Raw genomic sequence first — 23267 nt, 5'->3', positions numbered from 1 at the left:
AAAATGCACTCCCCCGCGCCACGCGACGGGGCAACTCAATTCTGGCACGACATGCGGGGCCACCCGCGGCACGCGAAGGACAAACATGGGTCTGGCGCGTGGCGCGACAGACCAAGATCCATTTTTTTTATTTTTCTGTTACGTGTATGTTATTGGAGCTTGTGTATGCTCATTAATAAGTTGTCAAAACTAACATTTGATATGGTTTTGACCTCAGGTGATGCTCGTTAGCTATGGATGTCGATCAAGCAAGGGGATCAAGAACCGAACACAAGTTTTGAGTGCTTCCGCGCTAATCTAATTTAGTTTAAACCATGATGTTTTGTAAACAATACTGAATGTTGAACATCTTTATCTAGTTAGTTGACTATGTCTAAACTCTATAACAATGTATATCCTAGTTCTAATAAAGTTTTTCGCTAATTATGCATTTTGATTTAAAAAGTCGGTATTTTATGATTAAACAAATGAATAAATAAGATGAGTGTTATAAGTTGGTAATCAGAGCTCAAGGTTGTTAACAAAATGTGTTCGGTTCAAGCTTGATCAACATCCGCTAATAGTTAATTATTTTAGTAGGTTTATTAATGTAAAAGAAAAAATATGACGTGACGTGCACGGGAAGAGTATGTTAACACACTCAAACCCGGAAAGTGCACTAAACAAGAACGGTTAAAGCAAGTCGCGAACTTGGCTAAACCAGAGCAAATAAAGTATATGTTATAGGTGAGATGTTTAACGGTTGGTGTAAACATTTCAGTTTTAAAGATGACGGATGAAGGTAATGTTAATGCGGTGCCGATAGTCACCGAGCAAATGAAGGAAGTGATTGCCGAGGAAGTAGGAAAGGCAATTGAAAACAACGTATCCGGCTTTATTGATAAAATCCAGAACACTGTACTATCGGTAGTTGATGAGAGGATCAAGAAGTTGGAGGATAGTACCAACATAGCTAAAGAAAAGTCGGGAGAACGCAAAGGCTGCTCATATAAGGAATTTATGGCATGTAAACCACTCCTTTATAATGGAGAGGTGGATCCGATAATATGCCAGCGTTGGTTAAGCGATATTGAGGGAGTATTTGAGAGAACCCACTGCGACACGAATGACTTCGTAGCTTATGGTATGGGTAAACTTAGAGGCCAGGCAAAGGATTGGTGGGATAACAAGAAAAAGGAAATTGGAAGCGAAGCGGCTAGGGCAATGACCTGGGACGAGTTTAAGGTACCATTCCTTAAACACCACAGTCCCAAGGCGGTTATCAATCGGATCAAAGAGGAATTCATTCAGCTTAGGTAGAAAGGTGAATCTATCGATAAGATCACGGGGATCTTTCTCGATAAACTGAGGTTTTGTGATGAGTTGGTGATTTCCGAAGAACAGAAAGTGTATTATTACTATAATATGCTAAGTGCAGAATATCGGGAGTTTATGACTCCCACGAAGTACGAGACTCTCACCGAAATCATTAATACTGCTCGGGAAAGGGAGGTAGAGCTGAAGAAGCAGATAGAGAGAGGGGAAAGAAGGGCACAAGTTGTTAATCCAAGCCCCACAAAAAAGGCACGTACGACTGAGTCATCAAAGAAACAGGAGGGAAAAAGCGGGTCGCCAAGCTGCAAGGTATGCGGGAAAGGGCACAAGGGTGAGTGCCGGTTTAAAGATTAGCCATGTCCCATATGTGGGAAGACAGGGCACACGGCTGCATTATGCCCCGGGAAGGTATCGGTGTGTTATAAATGCTACCAACCGGGTCACATGAAATCGGAATGCCCGGAGCTAGTCGGGAAAAAGGATGGCAAGGATTCACATACGGAGACTCCAAAAGCAAAAGCCAGATCCTTCCAGTTAACGGCAGCCGAGGCGAAGGTGGAACCCGATGTGGTCTCATGTATATTCTCCATAAATTCAATTCCTGCACATGTGTTATTTGATACGGGTGTGAATAAATCCTTTATTTCACATGGATTTATTCGAAATCCTTCATTCGAACTGACGAAATTACCTATGCCTTTAGAAGTAGAAATAGGTGACAACAAAAGTTTTATCGTATGTGACGTGTGTCAAAATTGTAAAATGAGTATCGACGGTGAAGAATACTCGATATATTTGATTCCAATGTCGATGGGAGAATTCCAAGTAGTGGTCGGGATGGATTGGTTATCCCGACATCACGCGAAGGTCGTGTGTTTCCGCAAGGAGATTAAGTTAACATCTCCAACTGGAAAACACGTTACCATCTATGGCGAAAAAGGGGGTAATCCCGTTATGTGCTCAATGCTAAAAGCTCACAAACTCATGAGGCGTGGATGTAGAGCGTTCATGATATACGCAAACGAACCAGATAAAGAATAGCCAAAGATTGAAGACGTACCGGTGGTACGTGAATATGCCGATGTATTTTCGGAAGATTTACCAGGAATACCTCCAGAACGGGAGGTAGAGTTCGGAATCGAATTGATTCCGGGCGCGAAACCTGTGGCCAAGGCGCCGTATCGGCTCACGCCATCAGAGCTACAAGAATTGATGTCTCAAATCCAAGACCTGCTTGACAAGGGGTTTATGCGGCCAAGTGTGTCTCTGTGGGGTGCACCGGTGCTATTTCTGAAGAAGAAGGATGGGAGCATGCGCATGTGTATCGATTACCGGGAGTTAAACAAACTCACGGTGAAGAATCGATATCCGCTCCCAAGAATTGACGACCTATTTGACCAATTGCAAGGCGCAAGTTGGTTCTCCAAGATCGACCTTAGATCGGGGTATCATCAGTTGAAAGTCAAATAGGAGGATGTACCGAAAATGGCCTTCCGTACACGTTACAGACATTACGAGTTCCTCGTGATGTCCTTCGGATTAACTAATGCACCCGCGGCTTTCATGAACCTCATGAATCGGGTTTGCAAGGCGATGTTGGATAAGTTAGTGATAGTATTCATCGATAACTTTTTGATATATTCAAAGAATGAAGCAGAACACGCAAGTCATTTACGTAAAGTGTTGGAGACGCTCAGAAGAGAGAAGTTGTATGCAAAATTCTCAAAATGTGCTTTCTGGTTACGAGAGGTACAGTTTCTTGGGCACATCATTAGTGCAAATGGGGTGTTAGTAGACCCGTCAAAAATAGAAGCAGTTGCGAGATGGAATCCACCGAAGAATCCTTCGGAAATCAGAAGCTTCTTGGGGCTTGCGGGTTATTATAGGAGATTCATACAAGATTTCTCCAAGATTGCTATGCCATTGACCAAACTAACCTGTAAGGATGAAAAGTTTATTTGGGGCGAAGATCAAGAAAAGGCGTTCCAAAGGCTTACGAAAAAATTGACCCATGCACCTGTATTGGCATTGCCGGATGGAGTTGATGATATGGTGGTTTACTCGGATGCGTCGCATTCGTGCCTTGGGTGCGTTTTGATGCAACGGGGCAAGGTTATAGCCTATGCCTCGAGACAACTAAAGACTCATGAAAAGAATTATCCCACACACGAGCTCGAGTTGGCGGCGGTGGTATTTGCCTTAAAGATATGGAGGCACTATTTGTATGGGGTAAAATGCACTATTTTTACCGACCATAAAAGCTTGAAATATTTCTTTGATCAGAAGGAAGTAAACATGAGACAGAGGCGGTGGTTAGAAACTGTCAAAGATTTCGATTGTGATATACATTACCACCCGGGGAAGGCTAATGTGGTGGGGGATGCGTTGAGCCGAAACGTAGATTATACGCCCATTCGAGTGCGATCAATGCAACTAATTGTAACATCGGGTTTACTTGAACAAATCCGGAAATCTCAAATCGAAGCATTGAAGGAGGAAAATGTAAAAAAGGAAAGGATAGTTGGGCAATTGAAAGAATTGGCAGATGATAACCAAGGGCTAAAGACGCGTTTTGGGAGGATATGGGTTCCAAATTCGTGTGGAGCCAAGGCGCTCCTACTTGACGAAGCCCATAAATCCCGTTATTCAATTCATCCGGGGGCAACCAAGATGTATAATGATTTAAAGCAAAACTATTGGTGGCCCGGAATGAAAAGGGATGTTGTAAAATATGTGGAGAAGTGCATGACGTGTTTGCAAGTCAAAGCAGAACATCAAAAGTCGTATGGTAAACTGCAACCGTTAGATATCCCAGTCTGGAAATGGGAACAAATCACGATTGACTTGTTGACCAAACTGCCCATAACCAACCGCGGTTTCGATGCTATATGGGTAGTTGTGGATAGATTGACAAAAAGTGCTCACTTCATTCCGATTCTTGAGACTTATACATCCGAAAAGATGTCAAAGGTGTATACTAAATTACTAATGAAATAGTGGCACGTCACGGGGTACCAGTGTCTATTGTGTTAGATAGAGATACTCGGTTTACTTTGAACTTTTGGCGCGAATTCCAAGAATAGATGGGAACTAAATTGTTCATTAGCACCACGTACCATCCACAAACGGATGGACAAAGTGAAAGAACAATACAGACGTTGGAGGATATGTTACGGGCATGCATTATCGACTTCGGGGGTAGTTGGGATGTCTATCTACCATTGGTCAAACTTTCATATAATAATAGTTACCACGCAAGCATCGGTATGGCTCTATACGAGATGCTTTACGGTAGAAAATGCCGGACCCCGGTGTGTTGGGGTGAGGTTGGTCCGCGAGAACTTGCTCATAAGGATGTAGTCCGAATCACGAATGAGAAAATTGACTTGGTCCGAGCTCACTTGAAAGCGGCTCAGGATCGACAAAAATCGTATGCAAACAAAAGAAGAAGACCAATTGAGTTTCAAGTCCGTGACAAGGTTATGTTAAAGGTATCACCGTGGAAGGGGATTATCCGGTTCAGAAAAAGGGGAAAGTTAAGCTCGAGGTTTATTGGGCCATTCAAAATTATCGAACGGGTCGGTAAGGTAGCATACCGTCTGGAATTGCCCGAGGAGTTGAGTGGGATACATAGCACGTTCCACGTGTCACATCTTCGAAAATGTCTAGCCGACGAAACTGCTTATATCCACTATGACGACATCGAGGTGGATAACAGTCTCAATTACGCAGTAAAGCCGATTGCAATTTTAGATCGTAAAGTGAAGAGTTTAAGAAACAAAGAAATTGACCAAGAAAAGGTCAAGGGGGAGCACAGGAAAGGTTTGGATACCATACGGGAGTCCGAGGAGGAGATGAGACGTCTCTACCCTACACTTTTCGGTACATATTCTGGTTTCGGGGACGAAACCCTTTTTAAGGGGGGTGGACTTGTAACACCCCGAAATTTATAAAACTTTATATTAGAATTTTGAAGTACAAAATAAATGAGAATAAGCTAACTAGGGAATAAATAACCTAGTTAGTTAGTTGTCTTGTAGTAACACATGAAGGAACTAAAATGCCTAAATTATAAACTAAACAAAAGTTGAGGGGCTTATGTTGTAAAACTTGATTTAATAAAAATAAAATAACACACTCCAAACACACACAAAGGTATGTCTGGTCGAACAAGAACACAGGGGCGACATAAGGCTCCCCACCAAACCCTAGTTCTTGTCAAAATTGATCAAATTGAGAGTTCAAATCAGTTCCAAATCGAATTTCAAGCACGGATTAGTGATCACCTTGTTGAAGGGGTCATAAGGTATGCAAAATCTTGATGTTTTGATTCATCTTAAATTCTAGGTCAATTATGAAAATGGAAATTGAGCTTGATTATGTGTTGTATACATGAAATTGGAAGCGATATGATGTCTAGGGATAAACCCTAGATGATTTCTTGTTAAAATCATGCATGATACTTGTAGGGTTCATAATCACCATTGTAGGTGATTAATGGGTTTTGTAGGAACTTGATAAGCACTAAGATTATGATTCTTGTTCTAGTGTAATCCGAGTTTTATGAAGAAATTCCTGAAATATTGATGCTAAAACATGTGTAAATCGCCTAATCAATGTTGATTTAGATGAAAATGACAAGTCATGAACTTGGTTCTAACTATGTAAAAATTTGACCCGCTAGGTGTTTGTTAAAGGCCTAAGTGAGGATTAAAATGTTAAAAATTGGATGAAAACGCAGATTTGATTATTATAGCAAATTATGCGGTAATGATTATGAAAAGAGTTCTAAATTGGTTGTGAATTGAACTCTTTAGGCAAAGAATCCGGATCGTCGAGTGGACAAGCCGGAGGGGATACACGTTTGAAGGTGTGCTCTAAAGGTACGTGACTTTAGTCCCGTGGTATTATGCATAAATGTTAGAAATTAGTGTTATTGGTGTCATAGCGTAACGTACGCGTTTGATGTGTCATTGAAGTGGCGAAGCCCACTCGACAATCAAACGGGTCAAAATAATGGTTGTAAATAGTTTGGCTTGATGGTTTTCACTCGACAACCAAACGGGTCAAAACTGTGCTTTTAAAGTCATCATGTGTGAAAAGGCTTGAGAGTCTCATATTGCGTTAGTATTGGATAGTAATACGTCAATGAATTGGTTATGCTAATTTAAGTTTACAAATCCGAGATATCGGGTCAAACGGTAGAAATCGATTGTAAGTGTTGCTTGAAGCGGTATGCTTGAATTTTGAGAAACAAGCATGAAATTCTAAGTGAGCATAAAAAGTTTTATTCGAATCCTGATGGCAATTTGAGTAATTACGTCTAAAAAGTTTTAGAACTGAAAAATGGTACTAAGCACATATAGCTAATGGGTTGAATAATTGAAACAAAGATTTTGTGAACCATTCGTACATAATTTGGTTTTCGTTGTGTAAAATTTACATGGTTGGATCCGTAATTTTATTACGGACTCATAGGAAAAAGAATCGACTAAAACGAACAACCGAGTAAAAAGTTATGATGGTTTAAAGTTAGATTTTTACAAATTTTCATAGCTGGGCAAATATGCAGGTCCAGTGACCTGCTGGAAAATGCACTCCCCCGCGCCACGCGACGGGGCAACTCAATTCTAGTGCGACACGCGGGGCCGCCCGTGGCACGCGAATGACAAACATGGGTCTGGCGCATGGCGCTACAGACCAAGATCCAAGATTTTTATTTTTCTGTTACATGTATGTTATTGGAGCTTGTGTATGCTCATTAATAAGTTGTCAAAACTAACATTTGATATGGTTTTGACCTCAGGTGATGCTCGTTAGCTATGGATGTCGATCAAGCAAGGGTATCAAGAACCGAACACAAGTTTTGAGTGCTTACGTGCTAATCTAATTTAGTTTAAACCATGATGTTTTGTAAACAATACTGAATGTTGAACATCTTTATCTAGTTAGTTGACTATGTCTAAACTCTATAACAATGTATATCTTAGTTCTAACTAAGTTTTTCGCTAATTATGCATTTTGATTTAAAAAGTCGGTATTTTATGATTAAACAAATGAATAAATAAGATGAGTGTTACAGAATTACACCCCACCACCTTTGCCATATCCCTTATCTCACCATCTTCCACTCCCAACCCGTATAAGTTAGATTTATGTAGGTTAATCTTTAAACCCGAACATATATAAAAAATTCTCAAACATCTAGTCACATTTAACACATTCACCATATCCCAATCCCCCATCAAAAGAGCATCATCCGCGTAAAACAAATGAGAGATTTTCGGACTATTATTAGGAGTTTGAATTCCTTTGAATAATCCTTCAACCCCAGCTTTACAAAAAATTCCGGATAGAGCTTCCATAACCAAAACGAACAAAAACTGAGACAACGGGTCTCCTTGCCTAACACCTTTGGAGCAGCTGAACTCAAAAGTAGGGGACCCATTTACCAGGACCGAGGATCTAGCTGAAACTAGAACCCCTTCAACCCATTTACACTATAACCCCGGAAAACCCATTTGATCCATGATATCTAAAAGGAACTTCCAATTGACGTTATCATAAGGCTTTTGAAAATCAATTTTTAAAAGTAAAGCCTTTTTATTCTCTTTTTTAATCCAAGCGATAAGTTCATATAACATTAAAGGGCTATCGAGAACATATCTTCCTTTAAGAAAAGTTGTCTGATTTTCCGAAATGATGCCCCCGATCACCTTCTTTAACCTATTTGCTAGAATCTTGGATATCGTTTTGTTAATCACCCCAATCAAATTTATCGGTCTATAATCCTTTAGTCAACAAAATAACTACACCAAATTGAAATTAGTGGACCAAGAAAAAAGAATTATAAATAACATCATTGGGCTTAGACCGTGGGGTATGGTGGGACTTGGGTTGGGCTTGGGTTGGGGCATTTGTTGACACGTGGAATGGGAGCCCCCCACCGCCTAGTGACGTGTCCGCGGGGTATGGCGGGGCTTTGGTTGGGTGCACCGCGTGGCAGATTGTTAAAAAAAATACAAAAAATTTATAAAATTCACACAACATTTATAAAAAAAACCTACAACTTCATTAAATTTTTAAAAATTACATAATCCTAAAAATTACATAATTTCTAAAAATTACAAAATAACAAACCTAGAGCGTTAGATAAATTTCAAAAAGGGCGATCTTGTCGAACGCCTTTCGCTCTTTGCCTCAAAACTCTATGTTTGCCACCGCCACCAGGTCCTCGTGGCTTAACTCGCTGCTCGGAACGGCTTCGTAGTAAGCTTTGAAACGATCGAGCTTGGGCCGTAGCTCGCGCCATTTGTGTTGGCACGCGTTGAGGTTGTGGCGGTCGTTACCGACTCGGTTGGTTGTGAATGCTTCCAGCCAACATTTTGTTTGGCCCGGTTGCCGCCTCTTCATAGCGTCAACGACGCTTGTGACGAGAGCCAATTCTTCCTCGTGAGTCCAAGATGCCATGTTCTTCGTGGGATGGGGGGACCAGTGGGTTAGCGGGTTCGAGAGAAGTGGGTAGCCGGTGGGGTAACGGGTTCGTGGGATGGGGGGACCAGTGGGTTGGGGGTTACATTTTATAGGGGTTGTTGGGAGACCCGAGTGGCGGTTTGGTTTTCCCCCAAACGGTTTGAATTTAAAATTCAAACTTTTAAATGGCCGCTATGACATGGCGGGGTGAGCGAATGGGAGGCAGCCAGCTAGGTTGTCAAGACCGCCCCACGCCCGGCTTAAAACCCAAGCCCCAAGGGCCATGCCCCAAGCCACGCCCCAACCCAAGCCCCATACCCCATAGCCTTAATTAAGAGGTTGGGTCGAGAAAGAATAGTAAGATCTTAGGGTTTAAATGTAGCTGGTTGACCATTGGGATTGAGATCCGGAGACGACCATTCATTCGTTAGGAATAAATGCTATAATGGTCCATATAGATTTTTAAAACGCATTATTTTTGGTAAATTACGTATAGAATAGTTTAATTTACAATATGTATACACGGCAAGGTAACCTGTAAAATTAATCATATATTATAATAACTAGTCTAAGTTCTCGTGTGTTACACGGGTGGACCAACAACAAAAAATACCATTTACGAGTGTTTACATAAAACTTTTAATAAAACAAACGTTCAAGTAGTAACGTAAATATTAAAATAGAAAAGTAAACGTTCAATCCATTTATCTCGTTCCTATTTAAGCTTCTTATTTGGTTGATCTTTTGCCAAAATCTGCTACTAAATATCCTTATGCTCATGCGTTGTATCCCCATATGTAGTGAGACATATGTTGGTCACTTCTCGGAAACGTGTCGGAGCCTGCAAATACCAAATGAGAAACATTGAGATCACAAAAACTTTCCATTATCCAATAGTAATCTAAATATTTAAATTATGCACTAACAAAAAATTTTAAGCAACTTTCAACCCGTTCGATCCATTTGAACCAGTCTTCTTTAAGTTTCTTTTTATGTTTGACTTGTTTGACCAAACCCATTTATAAGTAAACAGGTCAATAATTACCGATAAATAAAGCTGTATTTCGGGGGTAAATAAATACCAATAAATAAAGTTATATTTCAAGTTCTTCACCAAAAGACTGCATGATAGTTAGGCCTAATATTTTATCCATCAACCACACCCTTTCTTCATAAAAATAAACATCAATAAGATGAAAGAAATATTTTTTAATTGGTCACGTCCTTTTTGGCTTCAAATAACTTACTATGTAGTTTGCATAATGTACCTCACAATAAGTAAGGAACTCTTGCTTTATAATGTATAATAGCACAATTTGCACCAGAACCTGCAAGTTCCAACGCTTGTTTCAAATTGTCTATGGTGCAAATTAAAGATCAAAAAATCAGCAGTAAAGATAATAGAAAAGGTAAGCAACAAAATGAACATACACTTGAAACTAAACAACCCACCGATTCCAAGCAAACGCTTATATGAACTATTAAATAATTAAACGTTTTCTTAGTTCAAATGTTTTTGCTTATACCTCTTTGAATCCTCCATTTCTATTGTTAAACGAATCTGACATGTCTCGTCTCTGTTTACCATAGTTGACCGAGTTGATTAAGTGTTGAGTCATCTCTACAGAAACCGTATAAGACTCCTAGCTTCCGGTCACCACCCGTTTATCATCCAAATAACCACCATCGACAACCACACCGTGATCATCATGTAACCACCACTTGTCATCCGGCTTCCAGCGGTTAGGTCAACGGAAACAACACCCGTCAAACATCACCACTCCAACCATCGTGTAAACCTCTTTTGGTCTCCATCATCCAATTGACTGACTGATGACATATAGATCAAACTTTGCTTGCTTTGAAAATCCATGCCTTAATCTAAAAGTGTGATGTTAGTAATACCAATTCTGTGAAATCCATACCAACTGGTGAATAAATAGTTGTGATATAAATTTTGTGTATCGAACTATTTATATATACAAATATAACTTTTGTTTCATTTTTGTTCTAAAAAGAGAACATAATCAAGATACATCAGGAGGATTATTATGGTAAAGTAGTTTATAAGTTTTAGTTGGTGTGTGGACCTCACCCACCACTCTGTTGAGATGAAGACGTTTATTCCTATATTACAACGCTTTTGTCAAATTAATGAGTGAATTTACAATTCACAATTATATAATTACATTTTGAAGTAATTTGTATATTAATTAGCTCAATTATGCAGTAAACGTTTAGTCACAACGTGAAGTTAGACATCTATTTAATAAAGAATATATTAATTATGCCGACATTCTTGAATGATGAATAATTTATACCAAATGGTGGGAAAATTTAAATAACATGTGAAATTGGGTCTCTAATTGAAAAAAAAAATCACTACGTCTATAATCAAAATATACTTGTGAAATAAGAGACAACAAACCTTAGTGTTCTTGCGAAAAATTCACGACGATCTCGCCGTCCATGCTGGGGCTTGCCTGTTGGAGGGTCAGGATTTGGCAGTTCCATCAAGTGAATCATCTTAGAATCAACCCAGGGTCATGCATCTCCTATATGGGAGCTTATCATGAGGTCTTGCCTCTTTTATCTTCACACACCTGGTTATATACAACCTATAATGGTTAGTTTTTATAAACCAGAAAGAGAAAGAGGACGATACATTAAATTATGGTCTAGAAAAGGAAAATGCCACATACCCAATAGGAATAGGTTCTGGTAAAAATCAAATGTTTGCTCAAGGTTTTCCCATAATATTCCCACATGGTGAAGATTTAAAATGCCAAAAGCTGCATGGATTGCTATTGCAGTCAAAAGAATAATTTCATTTGCGCCATTTGTCGGTTCCCTTGTTTTTTTTTTTCATTTTGCTAATTCTACCTATATTTCTGTTTATAGATTCTTTATTTTAATGACAAACGCTCTAAAATCCACGTGTTGCCCACTTTGGAGGACGTGATCCCACACCACTTTTGTGTGGATAAACACATAGGTCCACACCTAGTACCATTGAACCAAAATGTCGCTGGCTTCTACTTTTAGATCCAGGACATTTTATTTCTTTTATTTTTATGTGGATTAGACCACTAAAATAAAACGTCAACTAAATTAAATAAATGATCCCTTAACATTCCTACACATTAGCTCTTATCTTAACATATAATTCTAAGATCATGCAGCTAGAAACTAACAAAAGATTGAAAGATTTACCATTCTGAGGTCATGCAGCTACAATCTAACATTGTTTTGAACATAAGTGTTTAACAATAAACACAAATCGTTTTCATCCTTAATATAGCCAGTTAATCTTCAAATGCTTTATTTGTTGATCATACTGAGTCAAAGCTCCAGGACCACAACTGTTGCAAAACACCAAAAACACACAAATAATAAACTCAATTCATCATTAGTGGTTGACCTTTTTTTAACTCAAATTGGTCATTGCTGGATATTTAAATATTAAAAGTAATTTTTAATAATAAATTGTACAATTAAAGAAACTTACAATCTGAATCGGTTGTGATCCAGCTTCCTAATCTCAAGGTTACGATGCTCAAATTGCCATCAGGATTCGAATAAATTTCAAAGTTAACATGTTGGTCGTTCTTATTTGTCAAAGAAACCAATAATGCCGACAAAAATGTCGAGCAACTTTCTACTTCCCATCTAAAACTAATCTTTACAGAGTAGTTGGAAGAGGAAGCATAACCATTGCAAGCTTCTCAAATAATAATGACGAATACTACAATATATAGCTATAAGCTACATACCTGTGCAAATTAGTATAAGACTAATGGAATATTGCTAGTGAAAAAGGTATCCTTTTGATCATAACAAAATGCTTGTAGTAGAAAAGTCTTTCAAAAAACCACCAAAATCAAGTTTGCAAAAATAGAAGAGGCATGCTACTCCATGGACTAAAACAACTGCAATTTCCCAGTTAAGGCTTTTGTTGGTAGTTTATAGTGAAAAGGAGACATAGCACAGCGATGCAACCTGGAAAATAAATACACTTGCAACTCTTAACTAATCATCTTTTTATGGAAAAATAAAGTAATCTACTCTAATAAACACCTACAAAACCAAAAAACCAAAAGCAAAATTCAACTAGACATTTCAACAAACACCTGGCGGGCAAAACCCAAATTCAATTAGACATTTAATCGAACACTTGGTGGACAACATAATTACCTGTTTCGCAACAAATTCATGACATTGTTAGTTTCAATAGATATCATGTGTCAAATCTTCATATTGAGAAAATAAAACATAATTAGTGGCGTTTTAGGATAAAGATGTTAAAATTTTAATACATATCACAACAGCCCATTGATCAAACATTTCAGATAGAATAAATAACTATATTGATCTAAATATTGATCCAATACGAAGAAAAATATTAGAATAGATATCACATATTAAGATTAAACCAAACGAAACCGGATCCACACACCTGAGGAATTTCAAAACCCGGTTTCAAACAGAATCAAGTGAAATTGATGAAGAAAGTAATGTTAAATCAATATTATACACATAATAAACACGAATCATGAAAGAAAGCATACACTGAAATACTGAGTCCATTAGAGATAGAAGAAAAGTGAACTTGATGCTTGCTTGCGATGGGAGACGAATAGCTCTAGGGTTTGTTTGAAGTATTTAGGGAAAACGAATAGAAAAATGATTGAGAAAGATACAGGTTCTAGTGAATCAATTTGTATGCTGAATCAATTTGTAGAATAACAATAAAGATCGAGATTTAAACATACCTATTGTTGCTTTCTTCATTCAGATTGAAGAAGGTTCACGCAGAAGTGGTAAATGCGGCTGCGGCTGCACCGTATCAACCTCCTACATCACATCCACCACCGTATGCGTCGCCTCACCACCATGTAACTGAGCCTTCAACGAAACATCTGTACTCAACATCAGCGATTGGTTGAAAAAGGAGAGATTGATGGACATTCTGAATAAAAAACCCTAATTAAGATTGACGGAAACATTAAGCGATAGAAGTTATACCTGAAGAATTGGATAAAATTCTCCACCATTTGCATCTTCTTTCAACATCTACTATGTTATCCAAGAAATAACCCTAAATACTAAAATATACAGAACTCACAAAAGCAGAAGAAAAAGGAGAGGATGATTGAGAAGCGTGTAGAGGAAGATAGAGGAATTTCAACTGATTGATTGGGAATTGATTGGGTTTCCATATAAACATTCTTCATTAGGCGGTTTCACAAATGAGGAGAGAGGGGGAAAAGCATTTTGCCGATCAAACACCAATTCTCTGGCCAAAGAGCATTGCAACATCAAGGTCAAAAAGTCAACATTATTTTGCTTTAGTATAAGAGATTGACTAGGCTATCACCCGGGAACATCCCGGGTTAGGAAAATTTAGTTTTTAATAATAAAAAGTACATAAACAAACATTTTCAAACTCAATAATAAAAATTTGTCTCCCTGTGTATTCATAGTTTTCGTGTAAGGCTAATAACCTTTTAATTCTTAATGAGATCTCAGTATAAAAGTGTTTCGTAAACCCATACAAAATGTTATATTGTTTGTTTTTAAATTATATTATATTATGCTTTTAATTGAATTTTCAACTAATAAAATTCATAAACATATTATAATAACGTGATGAAATCCTTACACGACAAATGATAAGTTGATTAAGTTAAAAAGAAAAAAAAATATTGGTTAAAAAAGGATAGTTCATTCATATATATAAAAAAAGCATATAAAGATCAAACAACCACGTCAAACAAACTGAAATATTTAAAAAAAACCCAATGTTTAAAACGTAAAAATCATAAAAACTACTTTGAATTCATAGAGATAGGAGCTAAGTTTCTTTCTTGCTAACTTTCTCCGAATCCTTGACGTTACTTGGAGTTAGAAGAGTTGTAGATGTCAACCTAACCTATGTAAATTTGCTAAAAAATTTAGTGAATGCCTTCTTCTCTATTATATAAAATGAGAGTAGCAATCATCTAATGCATAATCTGAAAAAATGGTTTTATGATATGTTTCCATATAACTTTTTTCTTTCTCTGAAAGGTTAAAATAGGAGAGACATGTACTTGATATTTTATGAAAAAAAGTAGTCTTTAAAACGTTATGATATTTTATTCACAAAGATTAGAGAATAATTGTCATAAAAATCTAGACATGTCTTTCTTTATACAGCAAACAAAATTTGTACATCCAACATTTAAATGTCATTGAGCCCACAACATGCAAGTCTTAAAGAATCTACCAAATATTTTGTGGATATCCTTTTTCATTTTTGGGTTTTGTGGTCCTTATATGAAAGATAAGCCTTTATTGAACAAACGTTTCAAAGCGCTTTAAAGGTAAAAGGTTGGTTTCCATTTGTATTTGACTCCGACCAAAAGCATACACAAGTTGTAGGGACAAAGTTACCAATGACGGTTCTTTATAAAAAAGAAAATAGAAGTTGAATTCAAAACCAGGGTAAGGATAGTGTAAAAAGGGCCTAAAGTGTGAGAAGTGTAAGAAGTGTATTATAACACTATATATAATACTATATAACACCATATAAACACCGTATAACATTATGTAACACCATATAATACCATATAACACTATGTAACACCATATATCATTATATAACAAATATAACACTATACATCTATCATAGACATGCTATCAGACAACCTATAGTGTTATATTTGTTATATAATGATATATAGTATTACAAAGTGTTATATGGTATTATATGGTGTTATATATTGTTATACGGTGTTTATATGGTGTTATATAGTGTTATATATAGTGTTATAATACACTTCTCACACTTCTCACACTTTAGGCACTTTTTACAGGATCCTCTACCTTCAAAACCAAATATAATATCTTCACTTGTACTATGTATTGACTATTGTGTTAAGTTTCTGGACTTTTTAGTTTAATATAATTTAATAAAATAGATGTTGTATTGTTGTAAGTTGTAACCTAGAAAATAATCTAGGTTATATTTTTAGCAGACTGATGACAACACCATATAACCCTTTTTTACGGTTGAGTATGATAAGTTAATATTATTCAGTTCCAAACAAACCACCGAACTCTATTTCAAAACAAACAACATGGAAATTCTTTCATGAAAATAAGTCGGTATTAAAAATTCTTTATTTTTATTAGCTTTGACAAAGTAAATGTAAAGTCAGAAAAGAAAAGTTGATCTGACATGCTGAATAATGCTCTATGAAGTTGATTGAACTACAGCATAATGCATCTACATGAAAACTCTATTGGTTGCATAAATTTGGATTTTAAGTTTCTGATAACTGAATTAACCTTAAAGTATAAAAATGTTATCAGACATTAAAAGTTAGATTAATAAAGCTAGATATAAACAAAATCAATGTTTTGACAAACAGATAGATCGATAACCATATCGTTGCAATACTAATTCATCGGTTGAACTATCAAACCAGTCTCAGAAAACCGACTGAGCCACATGATTAACTTAAAAACTATATAAATGCTACTTAAAAAGTTTAATTAGGAAAGCTACGTTGTTATATTGACTATGTTTAAAATAATTAAAAAATAAAAATATATTGCGAATTTAAAGATATTATCTAATAGAATTATCAAGAAACAAAATACGAAGATTTTAATGTCTCATCACACTAGAACCGAATCTTTTTGTCAATAAATATGGAACTAGAAAATCATCCACATCGCACAAATATTAAACCCAAGGGTTCTCTCCTTTTACAAATTGGATACTAAAAAACACAAATCAACTTGAATCCAAAGGATCATGCATAGTGTTAAATAAATTAACACTTCAATTTTAATACCATACCAATTCTTATTATTTGTCCTTTTTACTTTAACGGTCCTTTTCTGTGTTACAAGGTGGGCCAGATCTTATCTTGTCTTTGGGCTTTGCTGGGCTCCTTTGAGCTGTGGTTGTGTGTAGCTGTGAAGGCCCTTCTAGGGTTCGGTTTTTTGCTATTTATGTTGCTGGTTGGTGTGTAAGTCATCATCAGACACACACTTTGTCCCTCTATCAAAATACTGCATCATCTTCTACTCGTAAGTTCTGCGCGAGATCTTTAGTGGCTTAGTCGTCTCTGTTTTTTGCCATGTTATCTCTGTTTCTTCAGTCAATCAATTTGTGATGACTGAATCTCTTGTAACCTTGAAGAGTTTTTGATAATAAAGTTCGAGTTCTTTGATTGTGTTCATTATTATTGAGTTTTCTGATATGGTGTCAAAGCTCAAAGGGTGAATCATATTCTCTTGGTGTTTTCCGCTGCTGATTATTGTTGACTAATTTGTCTCTGTTAGTCGTTTGTCCTAAGCTCTGAAATTAGGGTTTCTGATCTTCATCGAATCTGGGTTGTTCGGCTGTTCGTCGGATCTGGGTTGTTCAGCTGTACGGGTGCAGATCTTGTCGTCTTTGCCTCACAATCTGTAACCCTAAGTGAAGGTTACAACAATGAGTTTTTTTGGCGAACTCTAACTTGGGAAATCCCCTCGGTGAGACCTTTCTATTTTTTCTTCTCTTAAGTGTTAAGTTGTAGGTAAGTGGCTCCTGCACTAAGACCTGCGCTGGCACCTATTTAGTGACGAACCAGCGATCGGGAACACTGGTGCAGTTTCGCCGACCCTTGTTTTCTGGTTTTCTCTGTTTATTTATTCGTGTTTTTTTGTGTCTTATTGATTATCTACTTGCTGGTCTTGTTGATTATCTGTCTGTGACTTATTTTTTTTTCTATACCTACTTGCTGATCTTGTGTTCCTTACTACTTATCTGTTTATTGTGTTGATTTTCTATGGGGGATAATACAGAAAAGTCCGAATCATCTGTCACTTTGGTTAGTAAACTTGATGCTAGTGATCCACTTTATTTACATGCCAGTGATTCTAGTGGTCTTACTATTGTTAATATCAAGTTGAAAGGAACAGAAAATTATGTGGTATGGTCAAATGTTATGCAACTTGCTTTATTGGCTAAAAATAAACTAGGGTTTATTGATGGATCTTGTAAAAGGTCAACAACTAATGAAGTCTTAGCTAGTCAGTGGGATAGGTGCAATTCAATTGTTTTAACTTATATTTTGAACTCTGTTTCTGATGAACTGTATGTTGGTCAAGTTTATTCTAAACTTGCATCTGAGGTGTGGGATGATCTTAAGGAAACTTATAATAAAATAGATGGCTCGGTTGTATTTGGCTTATTTCAAAAAATTAACCCAGTCAGTCAAAATGTAACTAGGGTGTCTGAATATTATCACAGAATTAATACTATGTGGAAACAATTTGATGCTATGCTGCAACTGCCTTCTTGTACTTGCCATGCTTCTACTAAGTTCAATGAATTTAATCATTTCATTAAACTCATGCAGTTCTTGATGGGATTAGATGACATTTATCAGCAGGTTAGAACAAATCTTTTAACAAGAGATCCTCTTCCAACTGTCAAAACTGTTTTTTCTATAATATCTAGAGAGGAATCACATAGGGATTCAAATAGTTCCTCTAAGGTTCCTAATGTTGGGTTCGCTGCTAAAACTAATCAATTCAATGAAAATAAAAAAAAAAACATTTTTTCAAAGGTTCTAATCCTTGAAGTGCACTCACTATAATAAAATAGGAGATGTGGTGGACAAATGTTTTGAGCTTCATGGATACCCATCTAATGTTAGACAACGACCTAATCAGGATAACAATCAATGTTCTAAACCTAATTGTTTTGCTAATTCTTCTATAAACAGTACTATTAATCACTCTGTTAGTGACAAATCTGTTAGCAATTCTTTGAATTCTCTTACTTCAGATCAGTTCACTAAACTTCTAGGCTTGCTTAATGAGAAAAAGGCTGATGATGGGTCTAAGACAAATGTTGGAGGTAAATGTCATAATGTGATCTCATCTTTAGGTTGTTACAAGAGATCTTATTCTTTTAACAGTAAAACTTGGTCACAAAATAATATGAGTTGGATTATTGATTTTGGTGCTAATCAGCACATGATTATGTCAAGTGAAAATATGTTCGATAAAGTTGATGTTTCTGATTATAATATAACGGTTAAACACCCTAATGGTACTGATGCCAAAGTTACTATAATAGGGTGCTACAAATTATCCAACTCTGTTATCTTAAGAGATGTCTTTGTGGTCCCTGAATACTGTGTCAATTTGATCTCTGTGCATAAATTAGCCAAGGATAATCAACTTAGGGTTGTGTTTGATGAAGATACTTGTTATATTCAGGATTTGTACTTAAAGAAAACCCTGGTGCTTGGTAGACAAACTGATGGTCTTTATTTATGTGGTAATTCTTTCAATTCTGTGATTGTCTGTTTTAATAAAGCTGAAACTATAAAGCTCTGGCACTCACGACTTCGTCATCCTGCTGATCAAGTCTTAAATGTTTTAAATTTTAAATCTGATAAAACTAATATTGAACCTTGTGAAGTTTGTCATGAAGCAAAACAACACAGAGTCCCTTTTCCTTTAAGTGAACATAAAACATCTAGAATAGGTGACTTAATTCACTTAGACGTTTGGGATCCCTATAAGGTCTCAAGCATAGAAGGGTTCAAATACTTTCTCACTGTTGTGGATGATTATTCTAGATCCGTTTGGGTGTATCTCATGAAATCTAAGGTTGAAGTTTTTGAAAATATTCAAAGTTTTTATAATCTTGTGAAAACTCAATTTGAAGTAAATATCAAGGTTTTTAGGAGTGACAACGGAACTGAAATCGTAAATTCTAAAATGTCCAACTTTGTTAAGTCTCATGGGATCATTCACCAAACATCATGTGCTTACACTCCTCAACAAAATGGTGTTGTTGAGAGAAAGCACAGACACTTACTCAATGTTGCTAAAACTTTATTGTTTCAGTCAGGTGTTCCTCACTGCTTCATACTTAATTAACAGGACACCCTCTTCTGTGTTAAATGGTAAATCACCTTATGAGTTACTTTTTGGATTTGAACCTTCTCTTAGTCACTTGAAGATTTTTGGTTGCTTATGCTTCTTTACTGTTTTGAATAATCCTGATAAACTTGATGAAAGAGCTGAAAAATGTATTTTTATGGGATATTCAAATTTAAAAAAGGGTTACAAAGTTTGGAGTCTAGACCAGAAGAAATTTATTTTTTCTAGGGCTGTCAGCTTTCATGAAAATGTCTTTCCCTATAAAACTAAGCTGTTTTCAAAATCTGATCTAGATAACACTGAGTTTTTAAATAATTCAAATTTTTTGACCTTTATGAATCTTCAAGTGACATAAATCCCGATGATGATGAGAAGGTGGAAACTGATTCAGCTACTGTGACTCAGCAACACAGTAGTTCAAGTGAATCAACACCTCATGTTGATACTCAGCAGCCATCCTCTGGTGATGGTATGGCTGGTAATCAACAAGTGGATGAGCCTGAACCTAATTCTGTGAGGGTTGAGTCTAGTAGTAGCAATGAAGAATCAAACCTTCCTGAGGGTACTCATACCACTACTAGAAAATCCACGAGGTCTGTGTCTATTCCTAAGAAATTTGGTGATTATGTGGTTGAGGGCAAGGTTAAATTTGGTTACGAGAGAGTTGTTAATTATGCTAACTTACCTTCTGATAATATTTGTTTTGCTTCAAATGTCAATAAAATTATTGAACCTAGTTCGTATCAAGAAGCTACTAAGGATAGTAATTGGGTGAATGCCGTGAATGAAGAGCTCAGTGCTCTTCATAAGAATAATACTTGGTCTATTTTTTGATCTTCCTAAGGGGAGAAAACCTATAGGCTGTAAATAGATCTTTAGGGTTAAATATAAGTCAAATGGAGAAGTTGAGAGGTACAAAGCTAGGTTAGTAGCTAAAGGGTTCAACCAAAGAGAAGGAATAGACTTTGATGAAACTTTCTCCCTGTCATAAAAATGGTAACTATTAGATGTATAGTTAGCTTATCTGTTCAAAATGATTGGCCTCTGTATCAACTAGACGTTAACAATGCGTTTCTCTATGGAAATTTAAAAGAGGAAGTTTACATGTCTATGCCTGAAGGTCTGAATGACAATCATCTTAATAAGGTGTGCAAACTAAACAGATCCTTGTATAGTTTAAAGCAAGCTCCTCGAATGTGGAATGAAAAGCTTGTAAACGTTCTCTTGAAAATGGGATTTTGTCAGTCAAAATGTGATTATTCTATGTTCATAAAATCTAATGAAAATGTGTTTGTTGTTATGCTAGTTTACGTGGATGATATCATTCTAACTGGTAATAGCAAACAAGAAATTGACAGTGTGAAAAATTTATTACAGTCTGAGTTTAAAATCAAAGATTTAGGTTTTCTGAAGTTCTTTCTGGGAATTGAAGTCATTAAAACTCAAGAAGGAACATGTTTAACTCAAAGAAAGTATTGTATGGATTTCTTGAATGAGTTTGGTATGAGTGGATGTAAACCTATTTCATGTCCTATTGAAGCAAACTATGTTAACACAAATCTGTGTAAAAAGGAAGAAAATAATTTTGTTAATGTTAATGATTATCAAAGGTTGGTTGGGAAACTGATTTACTTGTCTCATACCAGACCTGACATAGCTTATGTTGTTCATTTTCTTTCTCAATATATGCACAAGCCAACTATGGCTCATTCTTAAATTGCGTTCAAGTTGTTGAGGTATTTGAAAGGTGCTCCTGGTACTGGTTTAATGTTTAAAAAGGGTGATAAATTTGAGTTATCTTCTTATGCCGACTCTGATTGGGCTAAGTGCATTGATAGCAGAAGGCCAGTTACAGGATTTTGTATATTTCTGGGAAAGTCTTTGATTTCCTGGAAAAGTAAAGCGTTGTATCTAGATCTTCTGCTGAAGCAGGATACAGATCTATGTGTGCTGCCTTATGTGAGATAATGTGGCTGGTTAACATCTTACAAGAGTTACAGGTCAAAGTTACTTTGCCTATTGAGTTAAGATGTGATAACATTGTTGCGCTGTCCATAGCAGCGAATTCAGTCTTTCATGACAAAACTAAGCACTTTGAAATTGATTTGTTCTTCCTTCGGGAAAAAATTGCATCTGGAATGGTAAAAACGGTTAGCGTCTCTTCCTTAAATCAATATGCGGATCTTTTTACCAAAGGTTTACAACCAGTTGATCATCTTAAAATGTGTAAGTGTTTGGCGCTCTCTAATCCATTTGGTATTAAAATGGGGGGGGGGGGGGGTTTGTTAAAGAAATTAACACTTCAGTTTCAATACCATACCAATTCTTATTATTTGCCTTTTTTACTTTAATGGTCCTTTTCTGTGTTACAAGGTGGGCCAGATCTTGTCTTGTCTTTGGCCTTTGCTGGGCTCCTTTGGGCTGTGGTCGTGTGTAGCTGTGAAGGCCCTTCTAGGGTTTGGTTTTTTGCAATTTATGCTGCTGGTTGGTGTGTAAGTCATCATCAGACACACACTTTGTCCCTCTATCAAAATACTGCATCATCTTCTACTCGCAAGTTCTGTGCGAGATCTTTAGCGGCTCAGTCGTCTCTGTTTTTTGCCCTGTTATCTCTGTTTCTTTAGTCAATCAATTCGTAATGACTGAATCTCTTGTAACTTTGAAGAGTTTTTGATAATAAAGTTCGAGTTCTTCGATTGTGTTCATTATTATTGAGTTTTGACATTAGGATCTGTAGATGTAGTTTCTAAAAGATTTGGTTTTGCTATTTAAAAATGGGTAGCGATATAACTTGTTGATCGTTTTTCTTCTATTTCGATGTAATTTCTATTTGAAGAGTTATTTTGATTATTATATCTCTCTTTTACAAAAAAAATGAAGATTACACATTGGTTTTTTTACTTGAATCCAGTTCAACCTCTTCTAATGGTTTCTGGTTCAATCGTGTTTTATGAGAAAAAACCGGTTTGATTGTTAACAATTTAGCCGGGTATTAATGTACTGGATCCGTGATTGGTTTACGTCTGATCAAGTTTCAATAACATTATAAAAAGTGATTGTACACTTCGTTCACTAGAAGACTAAAACCACAGATAGTCGATATTCATTAAGAACTTTGAATTGAATTTACAAATCACATAGCTACTGCTTACCCAGTTTTTGAATTAAATTTACAAATCATAGCTATTGTTTACCCAGTTATATAAACAGATTTTGATTTTACATTAAAACTATAACGTACTTGATTTTCTTTTTTTTTTATTATTTTTCTTTTTTTGTTATTATTAACAATGACCTCAGTGGTGACAAACATCTTTAGATTACTTTTTCTTGATTTGCTGGTTTAATAATAAACAACTTTAAATTCCAACATAATTCAAACAAAAGATATTACAAAAGCATCATCTAGTTGATATGGTTACGTAAAAATGGCTTTCTACATATGCATGACTTTCTTTTATGACAAATAAAGTCTAAAAATATTACAAGGCCCACAACCATGTGTAAAGATAGTAAACTGACGATCCAAAACCACCATTTCC

General features: G+C 36.3%; 1 long non-coding RNA gene across 2 annotated transcripts; it reads right to left on the bottom strand.

Moving 5' to 3' along the window:
* Positions 1-9318: 9318 nt before the first annotated feature.
* LOC110878998 lies at positions 9319-11730 on the bottom strand. Of its 2 annotated transcripts, XR_002558366.2 has the most exons (5): positions 11490-11705; positions 11216-11390; positions 10314-10668; positions 10056-10115; positions 9319-9628 (listed from the first exon to the last, which is right to left on the bottom strand). It is a non-coding gene; the product is annotated as an uncharacterized LOC110878998 (long non-coding RNA). The 2 variants fall into 2 exon arrangements; XR_002558364.2 differs by having other exon boundaries at positions 10314-11390; positions 11490-11730.
* Between the last annotated feature and the right edge of the window lie 11537 nt (positions 11731-23267).

Source organism: Helianthus annuus, chromosome 9, assembly GCF_002127325.2.
Source record: "Helianthus annuus cultivar XRQ/B chromosome 9, HanXRQr2.0-SUNRISE, whole genome shotgun sequence".
Classification (NCBI taxonomy): Eukaryota; Viridiplantae; Streptophyta; class Magnoliopsida; order Asterales; family Asteraceae; genus Helianthus; species Helianthus annuus.
Note: the sequence above shows the minus strand (reverse complement) of the source record. Positions and strands in the feature narration are given on the sequence as shown.